At 48.2% G+C, this 23458-nt stretch overlaps 1 pseudogene; it reads left to right on the plus strand.

Annotated features, from left to right (window-relative positions):
* The first annotated feature begins 3826 nt into the window (after nt 1–3826).
* On the plus strand, nt 3827–9652 carry LOC122416234 (kinesin-associated protein 3-like; annotated as a pseudogene).
* Nucleotides 9653–23458: the final 13806 nt, after the last annotated feature.

A 23458-nucleotide genomic window follows, 5' to 3' on the forward strand; every position in this document is an offset into this window, starting at 1 on the left:
ATTTCATAAGTATTGTTGTCAAAATTTGTGTTTGCCTACCACATTCCAAAGATTCGACTTTTCATATGATCAGCAAACAAAGCATCCAAAGACTTTTTGGAATAAGTTTCAAAATTTGTTACTCGACAGACCAGGTGGAAAATGAATAACTACACTTATATCAAGACCAGAAACTGTTTTGAGAATCTGATGTACAGAATGTGCGATTGATGATCATAGCTGGAATCCTCTTGAATCACATTACCACAATCAGCATGAAGAAATAGTAGAAAATCATAGGACACATATTAGGCAATTAATTAATGATATGTATCGATCCGCTGCAAACCGATGGAGTGAAAACAAGATCGGAGAGGACAGAGCCAAACTGAATATGAAGCAAAATATGGGAAACATGAGAAATAAATTAGAAAACATTTATTCAATTAAAGTTTACAACATCATTCTAACAGTTCTGTGTGTTTTTGTTGTATTTATTCATATATATAATCTGCGACGCCTTCATATATATAACCTAGCCTACTGACGATATATTTACACTGGACAATATTTCTCGCACTCTGATTTACTTGAAAGATTATTTTAGTTAATAACGCTTATTTCCAGTCGAACAAAATAATGAAATCTTGAAAAGTTTTCGTTGACATATGCATCGCGCATTTTTTGTATCCTTTTTCGCACACATATCACAGACTACATTTACGTGGCCGCTTTCATACTGGTTTAGTATATCATATCACAAAATTTAACGCAATAAATAGTAATATGCACTTCGTTAGATGACGAAAATTATTTTTAGTTATTCTGCACGCACTTCATAACATCATAACCCCAAACGTCAACATGACGTGAAACTTCGGCTGGTGACTTTCGAGCTCTCGGCATGTGACGTCAGTCCGCGACACCGCCGCGAAGTTAGACCGACGGACATGAGGCCTTTGATGGTATTATATACAGACATGTCAAATTTCTAAATGTGTTAGTAACTTTTGCATAATCTTGAGCCTATGCAAAGTTTTTTCTCAGCAATTACGCTACTGATCGTGTTGGTTTCGGGCTCATTCGAAAGAGATTTTGAAATTTAGTCTCCAAACTAATTTTCGCTTAATAAAACATCTCTTGAGCTCCGCAATTCTAGAAAATGACATGCCAGTTTTACCCCCACCACCGCGAATCGTTTTATTCAGAGAAAAGATAGTCTCGGCGAGAGCCTCAGGCCAGCAGACGACAGGGCTGTCAATGTACTTGTCCCGAGACTCTACCGAGTCTCTTGATACAGGAAATTGTTATTAATTATTTTTTTATGTTGGATGTTTTTTGTCAATAAATTGAAAGTTTTCATAAAAAGTCTTACTCCTTAGCTCCCTGGTCATACAATTCCTTCAAAGTTCCTGGCGCTCCGGTTGATTTATTGTATAAATCCTGGCGGAATGTTGCCTTCTCCGAACAAAACAAATCATTGCAGACATCTCTCTGGTGATTACAAGTTAGAGTAAATTTGTTTTCACTCTCATCCAGAGTTCCTTTCCCCGGACAACCCTTCCCATGATTTTTGCAGCGAAGATAACTTATTTGAAAAAAAAAATATAAAAATCATTAATTATATATGCTTATATGCTTACCATATTTTTTTTAATAATAAAATTCAACTGAAAATTACCTTATTATACGCCCATCACCTGTAACATAACATTTATTCTTTTGATAAGTATAGCCATCAAAAATGGTCCTGAGGGTCTTGTATGGACGTTTCAATAATTTGTTGTCAGAAACATTATTGCAATCAATTGCGTTCATTCTTGAAATTTTTAAGTTACTGAACAACAAATAAATTGAAGAAAAAAAAGAAAAATTATTAGCGCGATATAAAAAGCAAGAAAACAGAGAGCACCACCACCAGCACGATGACGATTTTTTAGTAAATCTGTTTTGAAAAGGAAAATTGCAACAATGTTGTAGAGATAATGAGAAAAAAACAAATTTTAATCGGAAATGAGTGTATTATTCCAAGAAGAATTGTGATGGAATTTTTATCCTACATTAAACTAAGTGCTGTTTATTTATTCCCAATTATCTGTAAATTAATAGAAGAAAAAGATTTAATCACAATTTATATCTTTCGTTCACCACAATTTATGCACACTCTATATACACCCTTTGTTCCTATCGAATCAGTGGTTGATGATGGCGTAGTGAGTAATGCTCGGTCATGGTAAATGGAAGATCCCGGGTTCGATTCCCTTGTGTGATCATTTTTTTTTTTTGGATTTATTTAAATTTAAACAGAAACCTTGTTTCCCAAAGTAAATGCATTTCCTGCATGCTCCTTAATAAATCCTCTCATGACAGAATTAGAAGACGGAACAACTCAAGAAGTCCTCGATCCTCAACCGTCCACTTCTTCTCAGTAGGGTTTTCTTGAAAGAAATGAGCAGGAAAGAGAAGGAGTAAGGATTCCCAGAAAGAAAATAAATTGAAGACAAATTACGAACTACTGCAGAAATAATTTTTTCTATTTTTCATTACAGCTTTTTGTTTAATCGAAATGTTCCTGGTGTTCGTCGAAGTTTCATAAGAGAACTGTGGGGGTTTTCAGTCAGTTACCGCCCAGTAATCCGCTATGAACACGGTGCAACACGGTGCAGCAGTACAGCATAGAGGATTTAATAATGACCTGATTCCAAAGTACAAATAAATCAATTCTTTATCATTAGAGTTAAATCGAGTATAACTCAAACTCTGTACATCGCAAGCCTCAAAACGGAATGAATATCAAAGCACTACTTTCTTTTCTGTACTGAACTGATGGGTCTGTTCTCGACTTTCGTAAAGAAAACATTCCAAAGATAAAAATAATATATTTTATCGCACATTTCGTTGTAAGCTGAGAGGGGTCACAACGATTTTTTCCCAATGATTGTTCCATCAGCCTTGAGCTATTTTTACTTAAATTTTTTTTCCACGTTTAACCAAATTTTTGGCTCGAGTAGGAATTAAATCGAAATGTATACGATTTTGAATGAAAAATTGATTGAAATATTTCCTAAATTTTCCGTTCAATTACACCTACTCACACTATCATTTATTTTCTTTTTTCAATAATGAATTTTATACGATGTTATCCCCCTTTAAACAATAAATAATTCACGATGCATCATGTATATCATATGTTTGATTAACTCATCCATTTCAATTTTTTTCCCCCCAATTATATACTTTCAGACCCATCTAAAATGTTGTTCCAATGATAGCAAGTCCTTATTTGTTTTCACAGTTAAAAGTTTTTCCAAAACCTGTAATTAAGAAGCAGCAATACACAGATATACTACTTGTTAAATCAATAAAGGAGAATGAATAAATGCTTCACAAAAGTTGAATCAATTTAAACCGGTCTTCTGCTACTGCGCGGGAGGCACACTACTTTTTGTCGCAAAATTACAAGTAACTCTCAAACTACAGCCAATCACTATTTTTATATCGAATTTATGATGTGTTGTTGATAAGCGTACATCTCATTAGTGATGAATTGATTGATCATAAAATTGAAAGAAGAAAAAACTTTTAAAAAAGTTTAGTTGTTCGATACTACTTCGATCACCGTGACATTAGACAATTGATGTCAAAGTGAAACTAGAAAATATACTGAGTTCACGGATGGCTCATGATATACGGAGGAGGAACAGCAGCAATGATCTCGTACGTTTTTACAACTAATTAATTTATAAACAGAAATAGAAAAATTGTCAAAATTATCATCGACACTGAAGTAAAAATATACTCTCCCGAGTTTTTCACGGATTGCGATAAACGTTTTTTTCACAAATATATGGACGAGGCCAAGTTTCTTAAAAGGTGAGTTCACCAACTGATGTTCGATCTGACGTTTCAATAGTTTTCTGTGTACACCGCAAAAAATTTTGAAATTTATTTATTTTCCTGCAAACCAGGAAAGTGTGGTCGGGAAATCTCGACGTGCATCCCACGGAAAAAGCGGTTGTTGTCAATTATGACGTAGAAGCGTTTATCCTTGGTGAACTCGGTCACCGAATGCTGGGTGACAGAAAAGTAAGTTTACACAATTTCGTGAAATACAGTTTTCCGAAATTTTTATCAAACATTTCTCATGTTCCTTCTCTCAAACATTGTTAGAAATGTCAAAAAATCATCAGATTTAAAAGTCTCAATGCAGACACAAACGTGTCTCTGTTGGCCAAAGAAGTCATGGAAAAATGTTTTCTCATCCACGAATCAAAACTTAACGGGGTCGAACAATTGATTTATTATCTTCAGAAACGTAAATCGACCACCGATGGTTTGTGCTTGATTATTTAATATAACCTTTCGTCTCAAATTGTCTTCTCAAATTTATTGGTGTACCTGATCAACCGAGGCTTAACCATATCTTCAAGCCCTTAAGGACGTCTAACTGATTCGAGGAAATTCTATTTGACTACAGAGATAAACACACAAAAATGAGTTGTAAACAATAAACTGAATATTCTTCAGGGAACTCGGTGGATGGCAATGCACAACCGGAACGTCCGACATCGTCCAACACTGTGAATTCGGACAACAGTGATTATGGAACGAGCAGTAATTAGCAATGTTGAAAGTTACATAGAATTGTTGTACGAGTCTATACCGCAAAAGATCAAAGGATCAGCATTGATTCTGAGACTTGCAAGAGTTCCTGACAATCTTCTGGAACTAAGAAAAAATGGTAAATTTTTGAAAATACTTCAAAATTCCCAAAAGATTCAACGCTCATAAAATGGAAACAAGCTCATAACATTTGAATGAAAACCATTAACATATTAAACAATTTTCTTTTGTTTCTTATAGAATCTTTGTTGAGCGCTCTAGCAAGAGCCTTGAGAGAAGACTGGAAACGAAGCATCGAACTTTCTACAAACATTATTTATATTTTTTTCTGTTTTTCAACGTACAGTCAGTTCCACAATATTGTAGTGGAATATAGAGTGAGTCAAGCATTCAATTAAAGTAATAATCCGTATTACAACTTCGAATGTTCTGACGGAATTTTATTCTATTTAGATTGGATCTCTTTGCATGGAAATAATTGAGTGTGAGTTGCAACGTTACGACGAATGGAAGGATGATATGGAAAAACGTCAACGACAGTTTGAAACAACGACTGGTTTAGTTTTGTTTCCTTCAACAAACAGCGACAACAGCACAGAAAGAAAAATTAAACTGACAGACGACATTTGGAATTCAGAAGGCCCCCTGACTACGAAGCGAAACTTCAAGGAAGAATGATAAGAGTTGGCTTATTCCCGGAATTGGTGAAGCTGCTCGGCCAGAGTAAGTTTATAGCTGACTTGAATGGAAAAAATATAGGATTATTATCCAAAAAATTCTTTTTTAACGTTAGAACAGAATTTTATCTCCATACTGATTGTTGAAACAAAAAATTGTTTGTTTACTTCTCATCTTTTACCAATTAACTTTATACAGGTGAAATCAAGAACAAAACGACGATCCTTGGACTCTTGTACCACTTGAGCATGGACGACAAAGTGCAATCGATGTTTGGAAATACGGATTGCATGCCGATGGTAACAGATATGATTCTTGAGACCGAGGGTGAGCGCGTGAAGCCGGAACTCATTGCACTTTGTATAAATCTTTCTGCAAACAACAGAAATGCTCAGCTGATGATCGATAATAATCGTTTGCAAGGATTTATTCACAAAGCGTTCAGAAATTAAGATGCCTTGATCATGAAAATGATAAGAAATATTTATTTTTTATTTTTTCCCAATTTTTTAGGTCCTTAGTCAAAATTCTGAAGCCAAGTCCCAGAGACGCGTTGTCGAAGTCGACAAAAGAAGTTCAAAGTCTCCTAAACGAACGACGACGAGGTCGAAAAGTAGAAAACCCACCAGTGCGACCGTAGAAAGTTCAGAAACAACGAAAAAGATCGAAACAGAAATCGAATGCCCAAATCCAAATTGCAATGGTGACAGTGAGGATCGGGAGCCCCGCAAAACCGCACCTACGATTAAAATGACTCCGACGAAGGCTGACAAAGTCACGAGGTAAATTAACACAAGAATTGACAATTTCTTAGATTTTCTTTTTTTGAGCTTTGTTTCTTTCTCATGTTCATCAAATAGGTATAACCCGAACGATTACAAACCAAAAACGTCTGCATCAAACAGTAGTAGCTCGAGTAGTTCAGTGAGCGATGATTCGTCGTACTTTTCGGACGGTTGCAGTGAATTGTTAATACCGAAAACAACATCCAAGTCCCAAAAACCAATTTTACCGAGCAAAATCCAAGTTTATGACCACAGTACGCGGCAAAGAAATTCTTATAACCAGCCGATCGGTCTGGTCGAGAAAATTGACTTGAGAAATGAAGCGAGTACTCGGTAAGCTGTGTCACCATTTGAAATCATCATATTTTCGTCTTAATCAAAATTGTTGGTTTTCGTTTCTATTTGAATGTATTTGATTTTGAATAATCCCTCAAATGAAATTCTTTAGCCGAACGCGGTAGAAGCAGCCTGCGAACTCATCGAAGCAGAAAGTCTTGCATCGAGTTTGCTCGAAAGTCGAAGACTGGCGGCTCAAAAAAGAGACAACGATTCGATGCTGCGTCGGTGTGTTAGGCGGGATTATAACGAAATGTTGAAAAATTCTGAAAACAAACCTCGCAATGACGAAATAAAAAATTTTGCGGTTTGTACAAATCAGCACAATATAGAATCGCGAAGGAAGCACTATGAAACTGAACGTCACAGAGGCGAAGAGCCGGTCTGTGAAATTATTCTCCGCGATACAGAACAACCTGGGCCCTCGCGACTTGAGAATTTGGATGAAAGATCGATAAGAATTTCTTCTCAGGATGATCGAGAACGTCCGACAGTTTATACGCGATCGCATCGACAAGAACCGATTCACGAGCGACCATCGTGTTGCGTGAGACACGACAGCGCCGAGAAAATCCTCAAAACATGGAGCAACCTAGAATGGATCAAAAAAATTGAACAACAAAAGAGGCTTTTGTTACGTGAGTTTGGAGCAGATCTTCCAAGCACTATTTTCAATGCGAGCATGACTCCGCTTTTCGAGAATCGGCAAACTACCTCGGTCGAACGTCAGACAGCGTCGACTGCGGAAGAGCAAGCACCACCAGAAATAAAAACAATTAATATGTCGAGTTCGAACGAAAACGCGAAGAGAACGTCCGCCGGCAAGAAGAGATCGAAGAAAACTAAAGTTTATAGCTGACTTGAATGGAAAAAATATAGGATTATTATCCGAGAAATTCTTTTTTAACGTTAGAACAGAATTTTATCTCCATACTGATTGTTGAAACAAAAAATTGGTTGTTTACTTCTCATCTTTTATCAATTAATTTTATACAGGTGAAATCAAGAACAAAACAACGATCCTTGGACTCTTGTATCACTTGAGCATGGACGACAAAGTGCAATCGATGTTTGGAAATACGGATTGCATGCCGATGGTAACAGATATGATTCTTGAGATCGAGGATCTTGCTGCAAACAACAGAAATGCTCAGCTGATGATCGATAATAATCGTTTGCAAGGATTGATTCACAAAGCGTTCAGAAATTAAGATGCCTTGATCATGAAAATGAAAAGAAATATATCCCAATACGATTCAACGAAAGAACACTTCGTGGTACGTTTACGCAATGTCCTCGTGAATAAGATTTGAGATTTACCATTGTCCCCTGAACTTTTGTAGTTGTCTTCTATTAACCATTGTTCATTTGTTTATAAGGAATTCGTGGGTGACTTTGCCATGGCATTGAATCAGTCAAGATTTTGTTTTGGAAATAGTTGGCGTCCTCGGAAACTTGGCTTTGCCGGATTTGGATTATTTTTAAATATTGCAGCGTTGCAATCTCATACCCTGGATAAGAAACAATTTTGTTCCTGGTAATTAAAAGTGACGTGACCTTGCCCTCATTTCAAGTCCGTTTTTACTTCTCGCTTTCAAAATAAAGAACCGAAGTATCATTATTTTTTCTTTTGTAGGAAAAGTACAGGATGACCTTGTTCTTGAAGTCGTTGTTCTACTTGGCACTGCAACTTGTGATGAAGATTGCGCCCGATTATTGTGCAAGGCGGATATTTTACTCTCACTCATAGAGTTATTGAAAGGTTCGAAGATTATTATTTATTCTTGATTTTCAACATGAAAAAAGTAAAGGATTTAACTTCTTCTGACCTTTTGATAAAAATATGAAGTAGACGAGATTTTCAACTATTTCGTTGATCTTTCCATTCTCTTTTTTTTACAATTAATGACGTTCTGGATCGTTATTGTTACAGCGAAACAGGAGGACGTCGAAATTGTTTTGCAAATAATTTACGTATTCTAGCAGATATCGAAGCACGACTCGACGAGGGATTATTTGATTCGCGAGACTGGTAATGGTAATTAGAGGGTTTATGCTTCGATCATATTTATTATTTTGCGATAGAATTTTTCGGGAAAATTTATCTTCAAGAATAAATTCGTTTCAATCGAAATTTCAGATTCTTTTGCAGAAGCCCCAGGATATCTTATAGATCTGATGCACGATAAGAATCCAGCGATACGTAAAGTTTGTGATGCTTGTTTGGATGTCATCGCCGTAAGTTTATTCGAAAGCCCATAATTTGTGTGTACAAAACGACAAAAAGTAATTGAATGTTTTTTTCAGATGTGCGATAAAGACTGGGCTGCTCGTATCAAAGTCGAAAAGTTTCGTTCCTACAATCAACAATGGCTTGAAATGGTCGAATCGATTACAGTTGATAATGTCAGTCATTTTGGTGGTAGACGAGGATGACAGTTTGCCACCTTTTATAAGCGGCGAATAGCTAAGGCATACGATGCTTTTTCCCTCAGGTAAAATCCGGATTTACGATTCGAAACAAAAACAAAATCACGATGTTAATCTTTCTTTTTTCGACTATAGTTTTTGTTTTGTAATACAATAATTTAATGGAAAATTGCAATAATATCGAAGCTTCTATAGACTTCAGAAACGTCTAGAAATCATCATATTCAAAATTACATTTATCACTCTAATTTTCCAATTATTTGAATATAAAAATTCAAAAAAACAGGTAATTCGACAGTTTTCAACACCGACGACGGTGAGTTGAACGTGAAGAATTCATCGGATTCTTCAGAAAATCCCTGTCGCCCGGTCAGTCGGTAAGTGATCAATGAGACCAAATTTGAATGGCAATACTGCTAAGATTACGTGGAAATGACTTGAACTTTTGTTCCACAGATACAGTCGTGACTTGGAATGTCCGTGGGTTCTGGCATAGAGGATCTTTATCACAGCTCAAAAGTCAAGTTCACCGAATCTGAAGCATCCCACGTACTGATATGAACTCACTGAGTCACATATTAGTAATGTTGTCCACACTATTACGAATGGCTTGAACAGCAAAAAAACAACAAGACAAAAACACGTACACATACTTAAATTGTATCGATATTAGCAAAAGTGTTACGCTTTCGTTTCATAAGGTACTAGGCTTCATCGAGGCGCGTATTTTTCATTTCTCGAGGCATAAAAAAGACGCCTCGATTTTCTCATCCAGAAGAATTAATTGTGAGCCCTCCTATTTACACGAATGTTTCGTTGATCTCCGACTTCCGTGAGATCATTTGTCATAGAAATAGTGTATTTGCTTGAAATGATAAAAAAAACCTGTTATCACAATTATTTGACATGAGAAAGGAATAAAAAATAAATATTTTTTCAAAATTCTTGCTTTAAATCTTACACTACCAAACGTTTGTTTATTTTTTTGTTCAAGTTTCGTGTCCTTTTCCAATGAATTTGCTAGTCATCAACCGATCGGAACGGTCTTGACGTCCTCGATAAGGACAACATCTTTCAATTGCCACTCTTCCTCATCATTTCTCTCAGGTTCGCCATCGCTTTTTGCTGCCGCCCAGTAATGACGAAGAATCCTTCTGTTTTCATTAAAAAATTATTATTATTATTATTATTATTATTATTATTATTATTATTATTATTATTATTATTATTATTATTATTATTGTTGTTGTTGTTGTTGTTGTTGTTGTTGTTGTTGTTGTTGTTGTTGTTGTTGTTGTTATTATTATTATTATTATTATTATTATTATTATTATTATTATTATTATTATTATTATTATTATTCTCCCCTAATTTCTGCCGCCTTGACGTGGTGGGGGGGCTTACGTGTCCCTCACTATTCTGAGCTCAGCCCAGAGAGGGGCACAACTAAATGGCAGGACCCGGGTGAAGAATCGGACTTCACTGCGGCACGTCCCCTGGCTGGTCAACAGGGGATGCCCTTTTACTCAGTAGAGTTTAAGGGTAAGAGGAAATAGCTCCCTTACGCATCGGACGACCGAGTTTTGGCTCTCCGGTGGGTATGTCCCCGAAACGGGAACGCCCTCTAGATATAGAGGGTAGGAGTGAAATAACTCTCGTGGACCAAAGCAAACCGATACCTTCCATGTGCTGCCTGCTACAGGTGGGAGGGGCCGAGCTCCGATGAACCCCTGAGCTATGCCGGCGGGGCCTTCGGGTACCCATAGGTCCTACCATGCCGGACAGGTCGGAGGCGAGGAGCCAGAGACTTAAAAGTAGCACTCGGGGAGACAACCCTTAAACAAAAACATTTTGAAGAACGATGCAATGAGTAAGAACTTAAATTCTTTACCTCAAGCGAGCAGCCTCAAAGAGGTGAATCTCGCCGTCGATTCCGATCGGGTGCAAGCCCCGGTGGTCGGCGTAAATGGTCCCACGGATTTTGGGGGGGACCAATTATCCATTGCAGGCGAGGGGAGGATGGGAGGCAAAGAGGCGTTGCGGAGCTACGCGTCGGCTGCGAAGTCGAATACGGACTCGGGCGCACTCGATTTGACGTCCCCCGAGAACGGGCGAGACACAGAAAGGCGTAAGGGGAAAGAGGGCTCCAGCTACAGCATGGTAGCCAATAACGAAGGCCGCTCGGCAGAACAACGCCGAGGGAACCTCCTAGACACGAAGGCAGCGGCTCAGAAGCCGAATGGCGCGAGGAAGAAGCGGCAGCGTTTGCAGCGCACGAAAGAGGAGCTCGTCGAGTTAAGAGAGCTTCTTATCGTTAGCGAAGAGCGAACGCAAGCCGGTCTCGCTGAAATGAGGAACCTGGTCCGGAAGATGTTGGATGCGATTAAAAAACAGCCTAACGTCAACCGGACCGTGAAGGACGGCATCCCTGCTCTGGTGGAGCAACTAGAGCAGTTGGAAGAATCCAGGCGTCCATTACAGCGGCTGAAAAGCTTGCTGGACAGCCCGGACCCTCCAGAGCGGGATGAAACAAGCCCCGAAGCAAGCCCCGGTTTAACCACGACAGAGCCCACCCCATCAACATCACGGGGAGGGCAAAAACGCTCGGCAACGAGCTCTCCCGTGGCCCCAACACCACTGGCCGTGAAGAAAAAGCGGGAGGGTGGCTCCCCAAAAAACAACGAGGGGGAAGGCTGGACCGAGGTCGCGGGGAAAAAGAAAAAGAAAAAGAAGAAGAAGAAGAAGAAAGAAGGAAGCCCAAAGGAAGGGACTGCAGTAGTAGCAAAAGAACTGCACACTACAGTACCCCCAGAAGGCACAACGCGGCGAAAGAAAGCGGCTCGACCAAAACCGGACGCTATCCTGCTTAGGCCAGCCCCGGGGAAGTCTTATAAAGACGTCTTGGGCTCAATTCGTAAATCGATTGAGCCCGAGACATGCGGGGTCGACATAAGGGAGATTCGGCGAACGGTTGCAGGTGACGTCCTGGTTGAGCTGCAGAAAACCACGGCGGAGGCTAGGGCCTCCTTCTTCGAAACCGTCAGAAAAACGGTGGTAGGTGCAAGCTATGCCAGGGAACTGGTCCCCAGGACAAAACTGGAGATCGACGACCTGGACTGCTGCACCACGAGGGAGGAGGTCGAAGAGGCGGTGCGAAGGGTCCTGCCGGAATACGCTGGGGTCCTGCAGATTAAACTGACCCGGCCCAATTCGCGCGAGCAAGTGGCTGCAATTGTGACCGTTGACGAAGAAAGCGCCAAGGTACTTTTGCAGTCCGCCCGCGTAAAGATCGGGTGGGTCAGCTGCAGGATTCGGCGGCGGGTGGACGTACCGAGGTGCTTTAAGTGTCTCGGCTATGGCCACCACGGCCATCGGTGTACCGATGTGGACCGCAGCAAGGCCTGCTACCGGTGCGGCGCAGGGGATCACACAGCATCGGGCTGTAAGGAAAGCCCGAAGTGCTTCCTCTGCGCTGAGGTTGAGAACGACCCTGAGATCTGTCGTCACATTGCGGGGTCGGGCCGATGCGGAGTATTCCGTAAGGCCCTTGCAAAGGCCAAGCAGTGATGGCGGTAGTCCTCCAGGGGAACCTCCACCGGAGCAGGGTGGCCGATGACCTCCTGGTGCAGATCTGTCTCGAGAAAGCTGCTGATATTATACTCATCAGCGAGCAGTATCGGGACAGGGAAGGCCCAGGATGGTACTCGGACACCCTCGGCACGGCGGCTATATGGGTCCCGGATCGACGACGTCTCCAAGTCGTCGACCATGGTTCGGGCTCCGGCTTCGTTTGGGTGAGAGGCGGCGATGTTACTTACGTCAGCTGCTACTTCACTCCGAACGAGCCGATCGCGGATTTCCAGGCCAAACTCGATGGCCTGGAGGACGCAGCCCGGACCATGGAGGGCGAGCTGGTAGTGGCCGGAGACTTCAACGCCAAGGCGTTGGAGTGGGGGGAACCCTGGCAAGACTCTCGGGGTGGTCGAATCCTGGACACGACGTCCAGGCTCGGGCTGGTGGTCCTTAACACCGGCTCGACGTCCACCTTCCGAAGGCCAGGGTTCAGGGAGACGATCCCTGACGTCTCCCTAGCGACGGAAAACCTGACATCACGAGTCGAGGACTGGAGGGTGATCGAGGACTATACAGCCAGCGATCACCAGTACATCACGTTTCGTATACGTGATGTAGCTCCAGTCCGGGCCCGACAACATCAGGGCCCTGTCAGGTGGAACGTCGCAAAGATGAACCCCGGAAAGTTGTCTCCGGCCCTCATACGTGGCCAGCGAGCTCTATCCGGGACCCGACAAGGAGGAATCCCGCCCATGCAGGCCGAGGAGACGGTGGAGGTGGTTATGAGCCACCTTCACCGGGCCTGTAGGGACGCCGTGCCGCGGGTGAAAGCCCGGGGTGGACGACGTCCCGTATATTGGTGGACGGACGAAATCGCGGAGCTGAGGCGGGAGTGTCTCCGAACGAGGAGACTCGCCCAGCGAGCACGGCGCCGCGATCCCGACGCAGCCTCGAGCACTGCCGCCTACAAGGCGGCGAGAAAAGTGCTCCGCCGGACCATCGCGCAGAGTAAGCACCGCTGCTGGAAACAGCTTGGAGAGGATCTCAACAACGATCCTTGGGGATTAGGGTACAAATTGGTCCTCCGAAAACTGGGAGCCTTTTCCGAAAGCGCTCCCATGGACGCGAGGATCATCGGCAATATCGTCGACATCCTTTTCCCCGATCATCCCAAGCTGCCGCGCCGCCCTCGAACACCGGAGGACGCACCACTCCCCTTCTTTACAGAAGAGGAGTTAAAGTGCGCGGCGCGGACCTTCAAAAACAAGAAGGCACCAGGCCCAGATGGCCTGCCAGCAGAGGTGCTGAAAGCCGCAGTTGAAGGACATCCGAGGCTCTTCCTGACGATGTACAACGCTTGCCTGGCTGCGGGGGTTTTCCCTCGCCGCTGGAAACGGGCAAGATTGGTACTAATCGGGAAGGGCAAAGGCGGACCAGTGGACAGTCCATCGTCCTACAGACCCCTGTGCATGCTAGACACAGCCGGCAAGCTCCTGGAAAAGCTTCTTCGACCTCGCCTCCACGCGGCCCTCCAAGCCGCTGGAGACCTTTCCGCAAGGCAATACGGCTTTCGGAAAGGGAGGTCGACGATCAACGCTATCCAGGAGGTTGTCGAGGCAGCCAGGGGCACGGAGCGGGGGAATCACTTCTCCCGCCCCGTCTGTTTACTGGTCACGCTGGATGTGAAGAACGCGTTCAACTCGGTGCGGTGGAGCGACGCCTTGAGCGCGCTGGAGCGGGATTTCAGGGTCCCCGGGTACCTTCTCAGGATGCTCGAGGATTACCTGAAGGACCGCTCCTTGGAGTACACCACCGCGGATGGTCCGGTGAGCCGGGAGGTAACGGCTGGGGCAGCCCAGGGCTCCATACTGGGTCCCGACATATGGAACGTAACGTATGACGGGATCCTCCGTATGGAGATGCCTGAGGGCACTTTTCTGGTTGGGTATGCGGACGACATTGCCGCCGTCATCATCGCGAGAAGCGTTGGGGCGGCACAGATGCTGCTCAACCAGGTAATGCGTCGGGTCCGCTCTTGGATGGATGACCACGGCTTGGAGCTAGCGCTGGCTAAAACCGAGATCGTCCTCCTCACCAAGAAGCATATTCCGCTACAGCGGGATATGCAGGTGGGAGAGGCGACGGTACAGACGACGGCGTCGGTTAAGTACCTGGGGGTGAGTCTCGATTCGAGACTCACCTTCGGGGAAGAAATAAGGAGGAGAGCAGACAAGGCGGCTGCGATAACGACGTCTCTTAGCAGGGTCATGGCCAATATTGGCGGTCCCCGACCTTGCAAGAGGCGTCTCCTCTTACGCACCGCCGAGTCAATAATGCTCTACGGCGCCGAAGTCTGGGCCGATGCGCTTCGGTACGACATATACCGCAAGCGCATGGCCGGAGTACAGCGGAGAGGGGCCCTCCGCATCGCGTGCTCCTACCGTACGGTCTCGGAGCCAGCCGTGCTCGTCATAGCCGGGGTCATCCCAATTGACCTCCTCGCCCAAGAGCGGAAGTCCGTCCACCAGGGCAACCCGGAGGACCGGGCTCGGGGGAGAGAGCTTGCCAGGGCCGTGAGTATGCGGACCTGGCAAGAAAGATGGGAGGGGGATCCGCGGGCCAGGTGGACAGCGAGGCTCATACCTCAGCTGGACGCCTGGGTCAACCGTCGGCACGGGGAAGTAAATTATTACCTCACCCAGATGCTGACGGGGCACGGACGGTTTCGGGCCTATCTCCACAAAATGGGGAAGGTTCCGGATCCGTCCTGCCGATGCTGCGGATCTCCGCGGGACGATGCCCTCCACACGTTCTTCGAATGCGAGGAATGGAGAATGTGGAGGGCCCCACTGGAGGAAAGGTACGGGAGCATAACTCCGGATAATATTGTCCGGGTTATGCTCCTGGGCGAAGAGCCTTGGGCGGAGGTCGACCTCTTTGTTGAGGTCGTCCTCCGCCGCAAGCGGGCCTTCGTGGAGGATGGGACGCCTTGAGGGGCGTCCAGGGAGATAGAGCGCCACCCCGAAGTAATGCGAAAGCGGTTCCGGGGTGGTTTGCTAGGAGACCGGGGATGGGGTTTTTAGCCGGTAGTTCCGCTAATGGAGAGTCCGGCACACAGGGGGCCTTAGAGGCCCCCCCAGTGCGTAAATGCATTTTCCCCAGCCCCGGTATATAAAAAAAAAAAAAAAAATTATTATTATTATTATTATTATTATTATTATTATTATTATTATTATTATTATTATTATTATTATTATTATTATTATTATTATTATTATTATTATTATTATTATTATTATTATTATTATTATTATTATTATTATTATTATTATTATTATTATTATTATTATTATTATTATTATTATTATTATTATTATTATTATTATTATTATTATTATTATTATTATTATTATTATTATTATTATTATTATTATTATTATTATTATTATTCCCCCCTAATTCCTGCCGCCTTGACGTGGTGGGGGGGCTTACGTGTCCCTCAATATTCTGAGTTTAGCCCAGAGAGGGGCACAACTAAATGGCAGGACCCGGGTGAAGAATCGGACTTCACCGCGGCACGTCCCCTGGCTGGTCAACAGGGGGATGCCCTTTTACTCAGTAGAGTTTAAGGGTAAGAGGAAATAACTCCCTTACGCATCGGATGACCGAGTTTTGGCTCTCCGGTGGGTATGTCCCCGAAAGGGGAACGTCCTCTAGATATAGAGGGTAGGAGTGAAATAACTCTCGTGGACCAAACCAACCGATACCTTCCATGTGCTGCCTGCTATAGGTGGGAGGGGCCGAGCTCCGATGAACCTCTGAGCTATGCCGGTGGGGCCTCCGGGCACCCACAGGTACTACCATGCCGGACAGGTCAGAGGCGAGGAGCCAGACTTAAAGCAGCACTCGGGGAGACAACCCTCAAATAAAAACAACCTTCAAGAATGATGCAATGAGTAAAAACGTTAACTGTTTACCTCAAGCGAGCAGCCTCGAAAAGGTGAATCTCGCCGTCGATTCCGATCGGGTGCAAGCCCCGGTGGTCGGCGTAAATGGTCCCACGGATTTTGGGGGGGACCAATTATCCATTGCAAGCGAGGTGAGGAAGGGAGGCAAAGAGGCGTTGCGAAGCTACGCGTCGGCTGCGAAGTCGAGCACAGATTCGGACGCACTCGTTTTGACCGCCCCTGAGAACGGGCGTGACGTGGAAAGGCGGAAGAAGGAGGAGGGCTCCAGCTACAGCTTGGAAGCCAACACCGCGGGTGGCTCGGCAGAACAACGCCGAGGGGTTACTCCACACCCGAAAGTAGTGGCTCAGGAGCCGAATAGAGGGAGGAAGAAGCGGCAGCGTTTGCAGCGTACGAAAGAGGAGCTCGTCGAGCTGAGGGAGCTCCTTATCGTTAGCGAAGAGCGAACGCAAGCTGGTCTCGCTGAAATGAGGAGTCTGGTCCGGAAGATGTTGGATGCGATCAAAAAGCAGCCCAACGTCAACCGAACCGTGAAGGACGGCATCCCTGCTCTGGTGGAGCAACTCGAGCAGCTGGAAGAATCCAGGCGTCCGCTGCAGCGGCTGAAAAGCCTGCTGGACAGCCCGGATCCTCCAGAGCGGGATGAGACAAGCCCAGAGACAAGCCCCGGTTCAGCCTTGCCAGAGCCCACCCCATCAACATCACGAGGAGGGCAAAAACGCTCGGCAACAAGCCCTCCCGTGGCCCCAACACCGCCGGCCGTCAAGAAAAAGCGGGAGGGCGGTTCCCCTAAAAACGCCGAGGCGGAAGGCTGGACCGAGGTAGCGGGGAAAAAAAAGAAAAAAAAGAAGAAGAAAAATAAAAAGGAAGGAAGCCCAAAGGGGGCTGCGGTAGTGGCAAAAGAACTGCAGACTGCAGCACCCCCAGAAGGCTTAATGCGGAGGAGGAAAGCGGCTCGACCAAAACCGGACGCTATCTTGCTTAGGCCGGCCCCGGGGAAGTCCTACAAGGACGTCTTGGGCTCAATTCGTAAATCGATTGCGCCCGAGACATGTGGGGTTGGCATAAGAGAGATTCGGCGTACGGTTGCAGGCGACGTCCTGGTCGAGCTGCAAAAAACGACGGCGGAGGCGAGGGCCTCCTTCTTCGAAGCCGTCAGGAATTCGGCGGTCGGTGCAAGCAGTGCCAGGGAGCTAGTCCCCAGAACGAGACTGGAGATCTGTGACCTGGACTGCTGCACCACGAAGGAGGAGGTCGAAGAAGCCGTGCGAAAGGTTCTGCCGGAATACACTGGAGTCCTGCAAATCAACCTGACCCGGCCCAACACGCGCGAGCAAGTGATCGCAATAGTGACCGTTGACGAAGAAAGCGCCAAGGTACTGTTGCGTTCCGCTCGCGTTAAGATTGGGTGGGTCAGTTGCAGGATTCGACGCCGGGTGGACGTGCCGAGATGCTACAAGTGTCTCGGCTACGGCCACCACGGCCGCTGGTGTTCCGGCCCGGACCGCAGCAAGACCTGCTACCGGTGCGGCGCAGGGGAGCACACAGCATCGGGCTGTAAGGAGAGCCCGAAGTGCTTCCTCTGTGCTGAGGTTGAGGACAACCCTGAGGTCTGTCGTCACATCGCGGGGTCGGGCCGATGCGGAGTGTTCCGTAAGGCCCTCGCAAAGGCCAAGCGATGATGGCGGTAGTCCTCCAGGGAAACCTCCATCGGAGCAGGGTAGCCGACGACCTCCTGGCCCAGATCTGTCTCGAGAAAGCCGTTGATATCATACTCATCAGCGAGCAATATCGGGACAGGGAAGGTCCAGGATGGTACAGGGACACCCTCGGCACGGCGGCAATATGGGTCCCGGATCGACGACGTTTCCAAGTCGTCGACCATGGTTCGGACTCCGGCTTCGTTTGGGTGAGGAGCGGCGACGTAACCTACGTCAGCTGCTACTTCACCCCGAACGAGCCGATCGCGGATTTCCAGGCCAAACTCGATAGCCTGGAGGACGCAGCCCGGACCATGGAGGGCGAGCTGGTAGTGGCCGGAGACTTCAACGCCAAGGCGCTGGAGTGGGGGGAACCCTGGCAAGACTCTCGGGGTGGAAGAATCCTGGACATGGCGTCCAGGATCGGGCTGGTGGTCCTTAACACCGGCTCGACGTCCACCTTCCGAAGGCCAGGGTTCAGGGAGACGATTCCTGACGTCTCCCTAGCGACGGAACACCTGACATCGCGAGTCAAGGACTGGAGGGTGATCGAAGACTACACAGCCAGCGATCACCAATACATCACGTTTCGTATACGTGATGTAGCTCCAGTCCGGGCCCGGAATCACCAGGGCCCTGTCAGGTGGAACGTCGCGAAGATGAACCCCGAAAAGTTGTCTCCGGCACTCATACGGGGCCAGCGAGCTCTATCCGGGACCCGACGTAGAGGAACCCCGCCCGTGCAGGCCGAAGTAACGGTGGAGGTGGTCATGAGCCACCTCCACCAGGCCTGTAGGGACGCCGTGCCGAGGGTGAAGCCCCGCGGCGGACGGCGTCCCGTGTACTGGTGGACGGACGAAATCGCGGAGCTGAGGCGGGAGTGTCTCCGAACAAGGAGACTCGCCCAGAGAGCCCGGCGCCGCGATCCCGACGCAGCCCCGAGCACTGCCGCCTACAAGGCGGCGAGAAAAGTGCTTCGCCGGACCATCGCGAAGAGTAAGCACCGCTGCTGGAAACAGCTTGGAGAGGATCTCAACAACGATCCTTGGGGATTAGGGTATAAATTGGTCCTCCGCAAACTGGGAGCGTTTTCTGAAAGCGCTCCCATGGACGCAAGGATCATCGGCAATATCGTCGATACCCTTTTCCCCGATCATCCCAAGCTGCCGCGCCGCCCTCGAACACCGGAGGACGCACCACTCCCCTCCTTTACGGAAGAGGAGCTGAAGTGCGCGGCGCGGACCTTCAAGAACAAGAAGGCACCAGGCCCAGATGGCCTGCCAGCAGAGGTGCTGAAAGCCGCAGTTGAAGGACATCCGAGGCTCTTCCTGACGATGTACAATGCTTGCCTGGAAGCAGGGGTTTTCCCTCGCCGCTGGAAACGGGCAAGATTGGTGCTGATCGGGAAGGGCAAAGGCGGACCAGTGGACAGCCCATCGTCCTACAGACCCCTGTGCATGCTAGACACAGCCGGCAAGCTCCTGGAAAAGCTTCTTCGACCTCGCCTCCACGCGGCCCTCCAAGCCGCTGGAGACCTTTCCGCAAGGCAATACGGCTTTCGGAAAGGGAGGTCGACGATCAACGCTATCCAGGAGGTTGTCGAGGCAGCCAGGGGCACGGAGCGGGGGAATCACTTCTCCCGCCCCGTCTGTTTACTGGTCACGCTGGATGTGAAGAACGCCTTCAACTCGGTGCGGTGGAGCGACGCCTTGAGCGCGCTGGAGCGGGATTTCAGGGTCCCCGGGTACCTTCTCAGGATGCTCGAGGATTACCTGAAGGACCGCTCCTTGGAGTACACCACCGCGGATGGTCCGGTGAGCCGGGAGGTAACGGCTGGGGCAGCCCAGGGCTCCATACTGGGTCCCGACATATGGAACGTAACGTATGACGGGATCCTCCGTATGGAGATGCCTGAGGGCACTTTTCTGGTTGGGTATGCGGACGACATTGCCGCCGTCATCATCGCGAGAAGCGTTGAGGCGGCACAGATGCTGCTCAACCAGGTAATGCGTCGGGTCCGCTCTTGGATGGATGACCACGGCTTGGAGCTAGCGCTGGCTAAAACCGAGATCGTCCTCCTCACCAAGAAGCATATTCCGCTACAGCGGGATATGCAGGTGGGAGAGGCGACGGTACAGACGACGGCGTCGGTTAAGTACCTGGGGGTGAGTCTCGATTCGAGACTCACCTTCGGGGAAGAAATAAGGAGGAGAGCAGACAAGGCGGCTGCGATAACGACGTCTCTTAGCAGGGTCATGGCCAATATTGGCGGTCCCCGACCTTGCAAGAGGCGTCTCCTCTTACGCACCGCCGAGTCAATAATGCTCTACGGCGCCGAAGTCTGGGCCGATGCGCTTCGGTACGACATATACCGCAAGCGCATGGCCGGAGTACAGCGGAGAGGGGCCCTCCGCATCGCGTGCTCCTACCGTACGGTCTCGGAGCCAGCCGTGCTCGTCATAGCCGGGGTCATCCCAATTGACCTCCTCGCCCAAGAGCGGAAGTCCGTCCACCAGGGCAACCCGGAGGACCGGGCTCGGGGGAGAGAGCTTGCCAGGGCCGTGAGTATGCGGACCTGGCAAGAAAGATGGGAGGGGGATCCGCGGGCCAGGTGGACAGCGAGGCTCATACCTCAGCTGGACGCCTGGGTCAACCGTCGGCACGGGGAGGTAAATTATTACCTCACCCAGATGCTGACGGGGCACGGACGGTTTCGGGCCTATCTCCACAAAATGGGGAAGGTTCCGGATCCGTCCTGCCGATGCTGCGGATCCCCGCGGGACGATGCCCTCCACACGTTCTTCGAATGCGAGGAATGGAGAGTGTGGAGGGCCCCACTGGAGGAAAGGTACGGGAGCATAACTCCGGATAATATTGTCCGGGTTATGCTCCTGGGCGAAGAGCCTTGGGCGGAGGTCGACCTCTTTGTTGAGGTCGTCCTCCGCCGCAAGCGGGTCTTCGTGGAGGATGGGACGCCCTGAGGGGCGTCCAGGGAGATAGAGCGCCACCCCGAAGTAATGCGAAAGCGGTTCCGGGGTGGTTGCTAGGAGACCGGGGATGGGGTTTTTAGCCGGTAGTTCCGCTAATGGAGAGTCCGGCACACAGGGGGCCTTTCAGGCCCCCCCAGTGCGTAAATGCATTTTCCCCAGCCCCGGTATATAAATTAAAAAAAAAAAAAAAAAAAAAAAAAAAATTATTATTATTATTATTATTATTATTATTATTATTATTATTATTATTATTATTATTATTATTATTATTATTATTATTATTATTATTATTATTATTATTATTATTATTATTATTATTATTATTATTATTATTATTATTATTATTATTATTGCCTGTAGGGACGCCGTGCCGAGGGTGAAGCCCCGCGGCGGACGGCGTCCCGTGTACTGGTGGACGGACGAAATCGCGGAGCTGAGGCGGGAGTGTCTCCGAACAAGGAGACTCGCCCAGAGAGCCCGGCGCCGCGATCCCGACGCAGCCCCGAGCACTGCCGCCTACAAGGCGGCGAGAAAAGTGCTTCGCCGGACCATCGCGAAGAGTAAGCACCGCTGCTGGAAACAGCTTGGAGAGGATCTCAACAACGATCCTTGGGGATTAGGGTATAAATTGGTCCTCCGCAAACTGGGAGCGTTTTCTGAAAGCGCTCCCATGGACGCAAGGATCATCGGCAATATCGTCGATACCCTTTTCCCCGATCATCCCAAGCTGCCGCGCCGCCCTCGAACACCGGAGGACGCACCACTCCCCTCCTTTACGGAAGAGGAGCTGAAGTGCGCGGCGCGGACCTTCAAGAACAAGAAGGCACCAGGCCCAGATGGCCTGCCAGCAGAGGTGCTGAAAGCCGCAGTTGAAGGACATCCGAGGCTCTTCCTGACGATGTACAATGCTTGCCTGGAAGCAGGGGTTTTCCCTCGCCGCTGGAAACGGGCAAGATTGGTGCTGATCGGGAAGGGCAAAGGCGGACCAGTGGACAGCCCATCGTCCTACAGACCCCTGTGCATGCTAGACACAGCCGGCAAGCTCCTGGAAAAGCTTCTTCGACCTCGCCTCCACGCGGCCCTCCAAGCCGCTGGAGACCTTTCCGCAAGGCAATACGGCTTTCGGAAAGGGAGGTCGACGATCAACGCTATCCAGGAGGTTGTCGAGGCAGCCAGGGGCACGGAGCGGGGGAATCACTTCTCCCGCCCCGTCTGTTTACTGGTCACGCTGGATGTGAAGAACGCCTTCAACTCGGTGCGGTGGAGCGACGCCTTGAGCGCGCTGGAGCGGGATTTCAGGGTCCCCGGGTACCTTCTCAGGATGCTCGAGGATTACCTGAAGGACCGCTCCTTGGAGTACACCACCGCGGATGGTCCGGTGAGCCGGGAGGTAACGGCTGGGGCAGCCCAGGGCTCCATACTGGGTCCCGACATATGGAACGTAACGTATGACGGGATCCTCCGTATGGAGATGCCTGAGGGCACTTTTCTGGTTGGGTATGCGGACGACATTGCCGCCGTCATCATCGCGAGAAGCGTTGAGGCGGCACAGATGCTGCTCAACCAGGTAATGCGTCGGGTCCGCTCTTGGATGGATGACCACGGCTTGGAGCTAGCGCTGGCTAAAACCGAGATCGTCCTCCTCACCAAGAAGCATATTCCGCTACAGCGGGATATGCAGGTGGGAGAGGCGACGGTACAGACGACGGCGTCGGTTAAGTACCTGGGGGTGAGTCTCGATTCGAGACTCACCTTCGGGGAAGAAATAAGGAGGAGAGCAGACAAGGCGGCTGCGATAACGACGTCTCTTAGCAGGGTCATGGCCAATATTGGCGGTCCCCGACCTTGCAAGAGGCGTCTCCTCTTACGCACCGCCGAGTCAATAATGCTCTACGGCGCCGAAGTCTGGGCCGATGCGCTTCGGTACGACATATACCGCAAGCGCATGGCCGGAGTACAGCGGAGAGGGGCCCTCCGCATCGCGTGCTCCTACCGTACGGTCTCGGAGCCAGCCGTGCTCGTCATAGCCGGGGTCATCCCAATTGACCTCCTCGCCCAAGAGCGGAAGTCCGTCCACCAGGGCAACCCGGAGGACCGGGCTCGGGGGAGAGAGCTTGCCAGGGCCGTGAGTATGCGGACCTGGCAAGAAAGATGGGAGGGGGATCCGCGGGCCAGGTGGACAGCGAGGCTCATACCTCAGCTGGACGCCTGGGTCAACCGTCGGCACGGGGAAGTAAATTATTACCTCACCCAGATGCTGACGGGGCACGGACGGTTTCGGGCCTATCTCCACAAAATGGGGAAGGTTCCGGATCCGTCCTGCCGATGCTGCGGATCCCCGCGGGACGATGCCCTCCACACGTTCTTCGAATGCGAGGAATGGAGAGTGTGGAGGG

Source organism: Venturia canescens, chromosome 9 (assembly GCF_019457755.1).
Source record: "Venturia canescens isolate UGA chromosome 9, ASM1945775v1, whole genome shotgun sequence".
Taxonomy (NCBI): Eukaryota; Metazoa; Arthropoda; class Insecta; order Hymenoptera; family Ichneumonidae; genus Venturia; species Venturia canescens.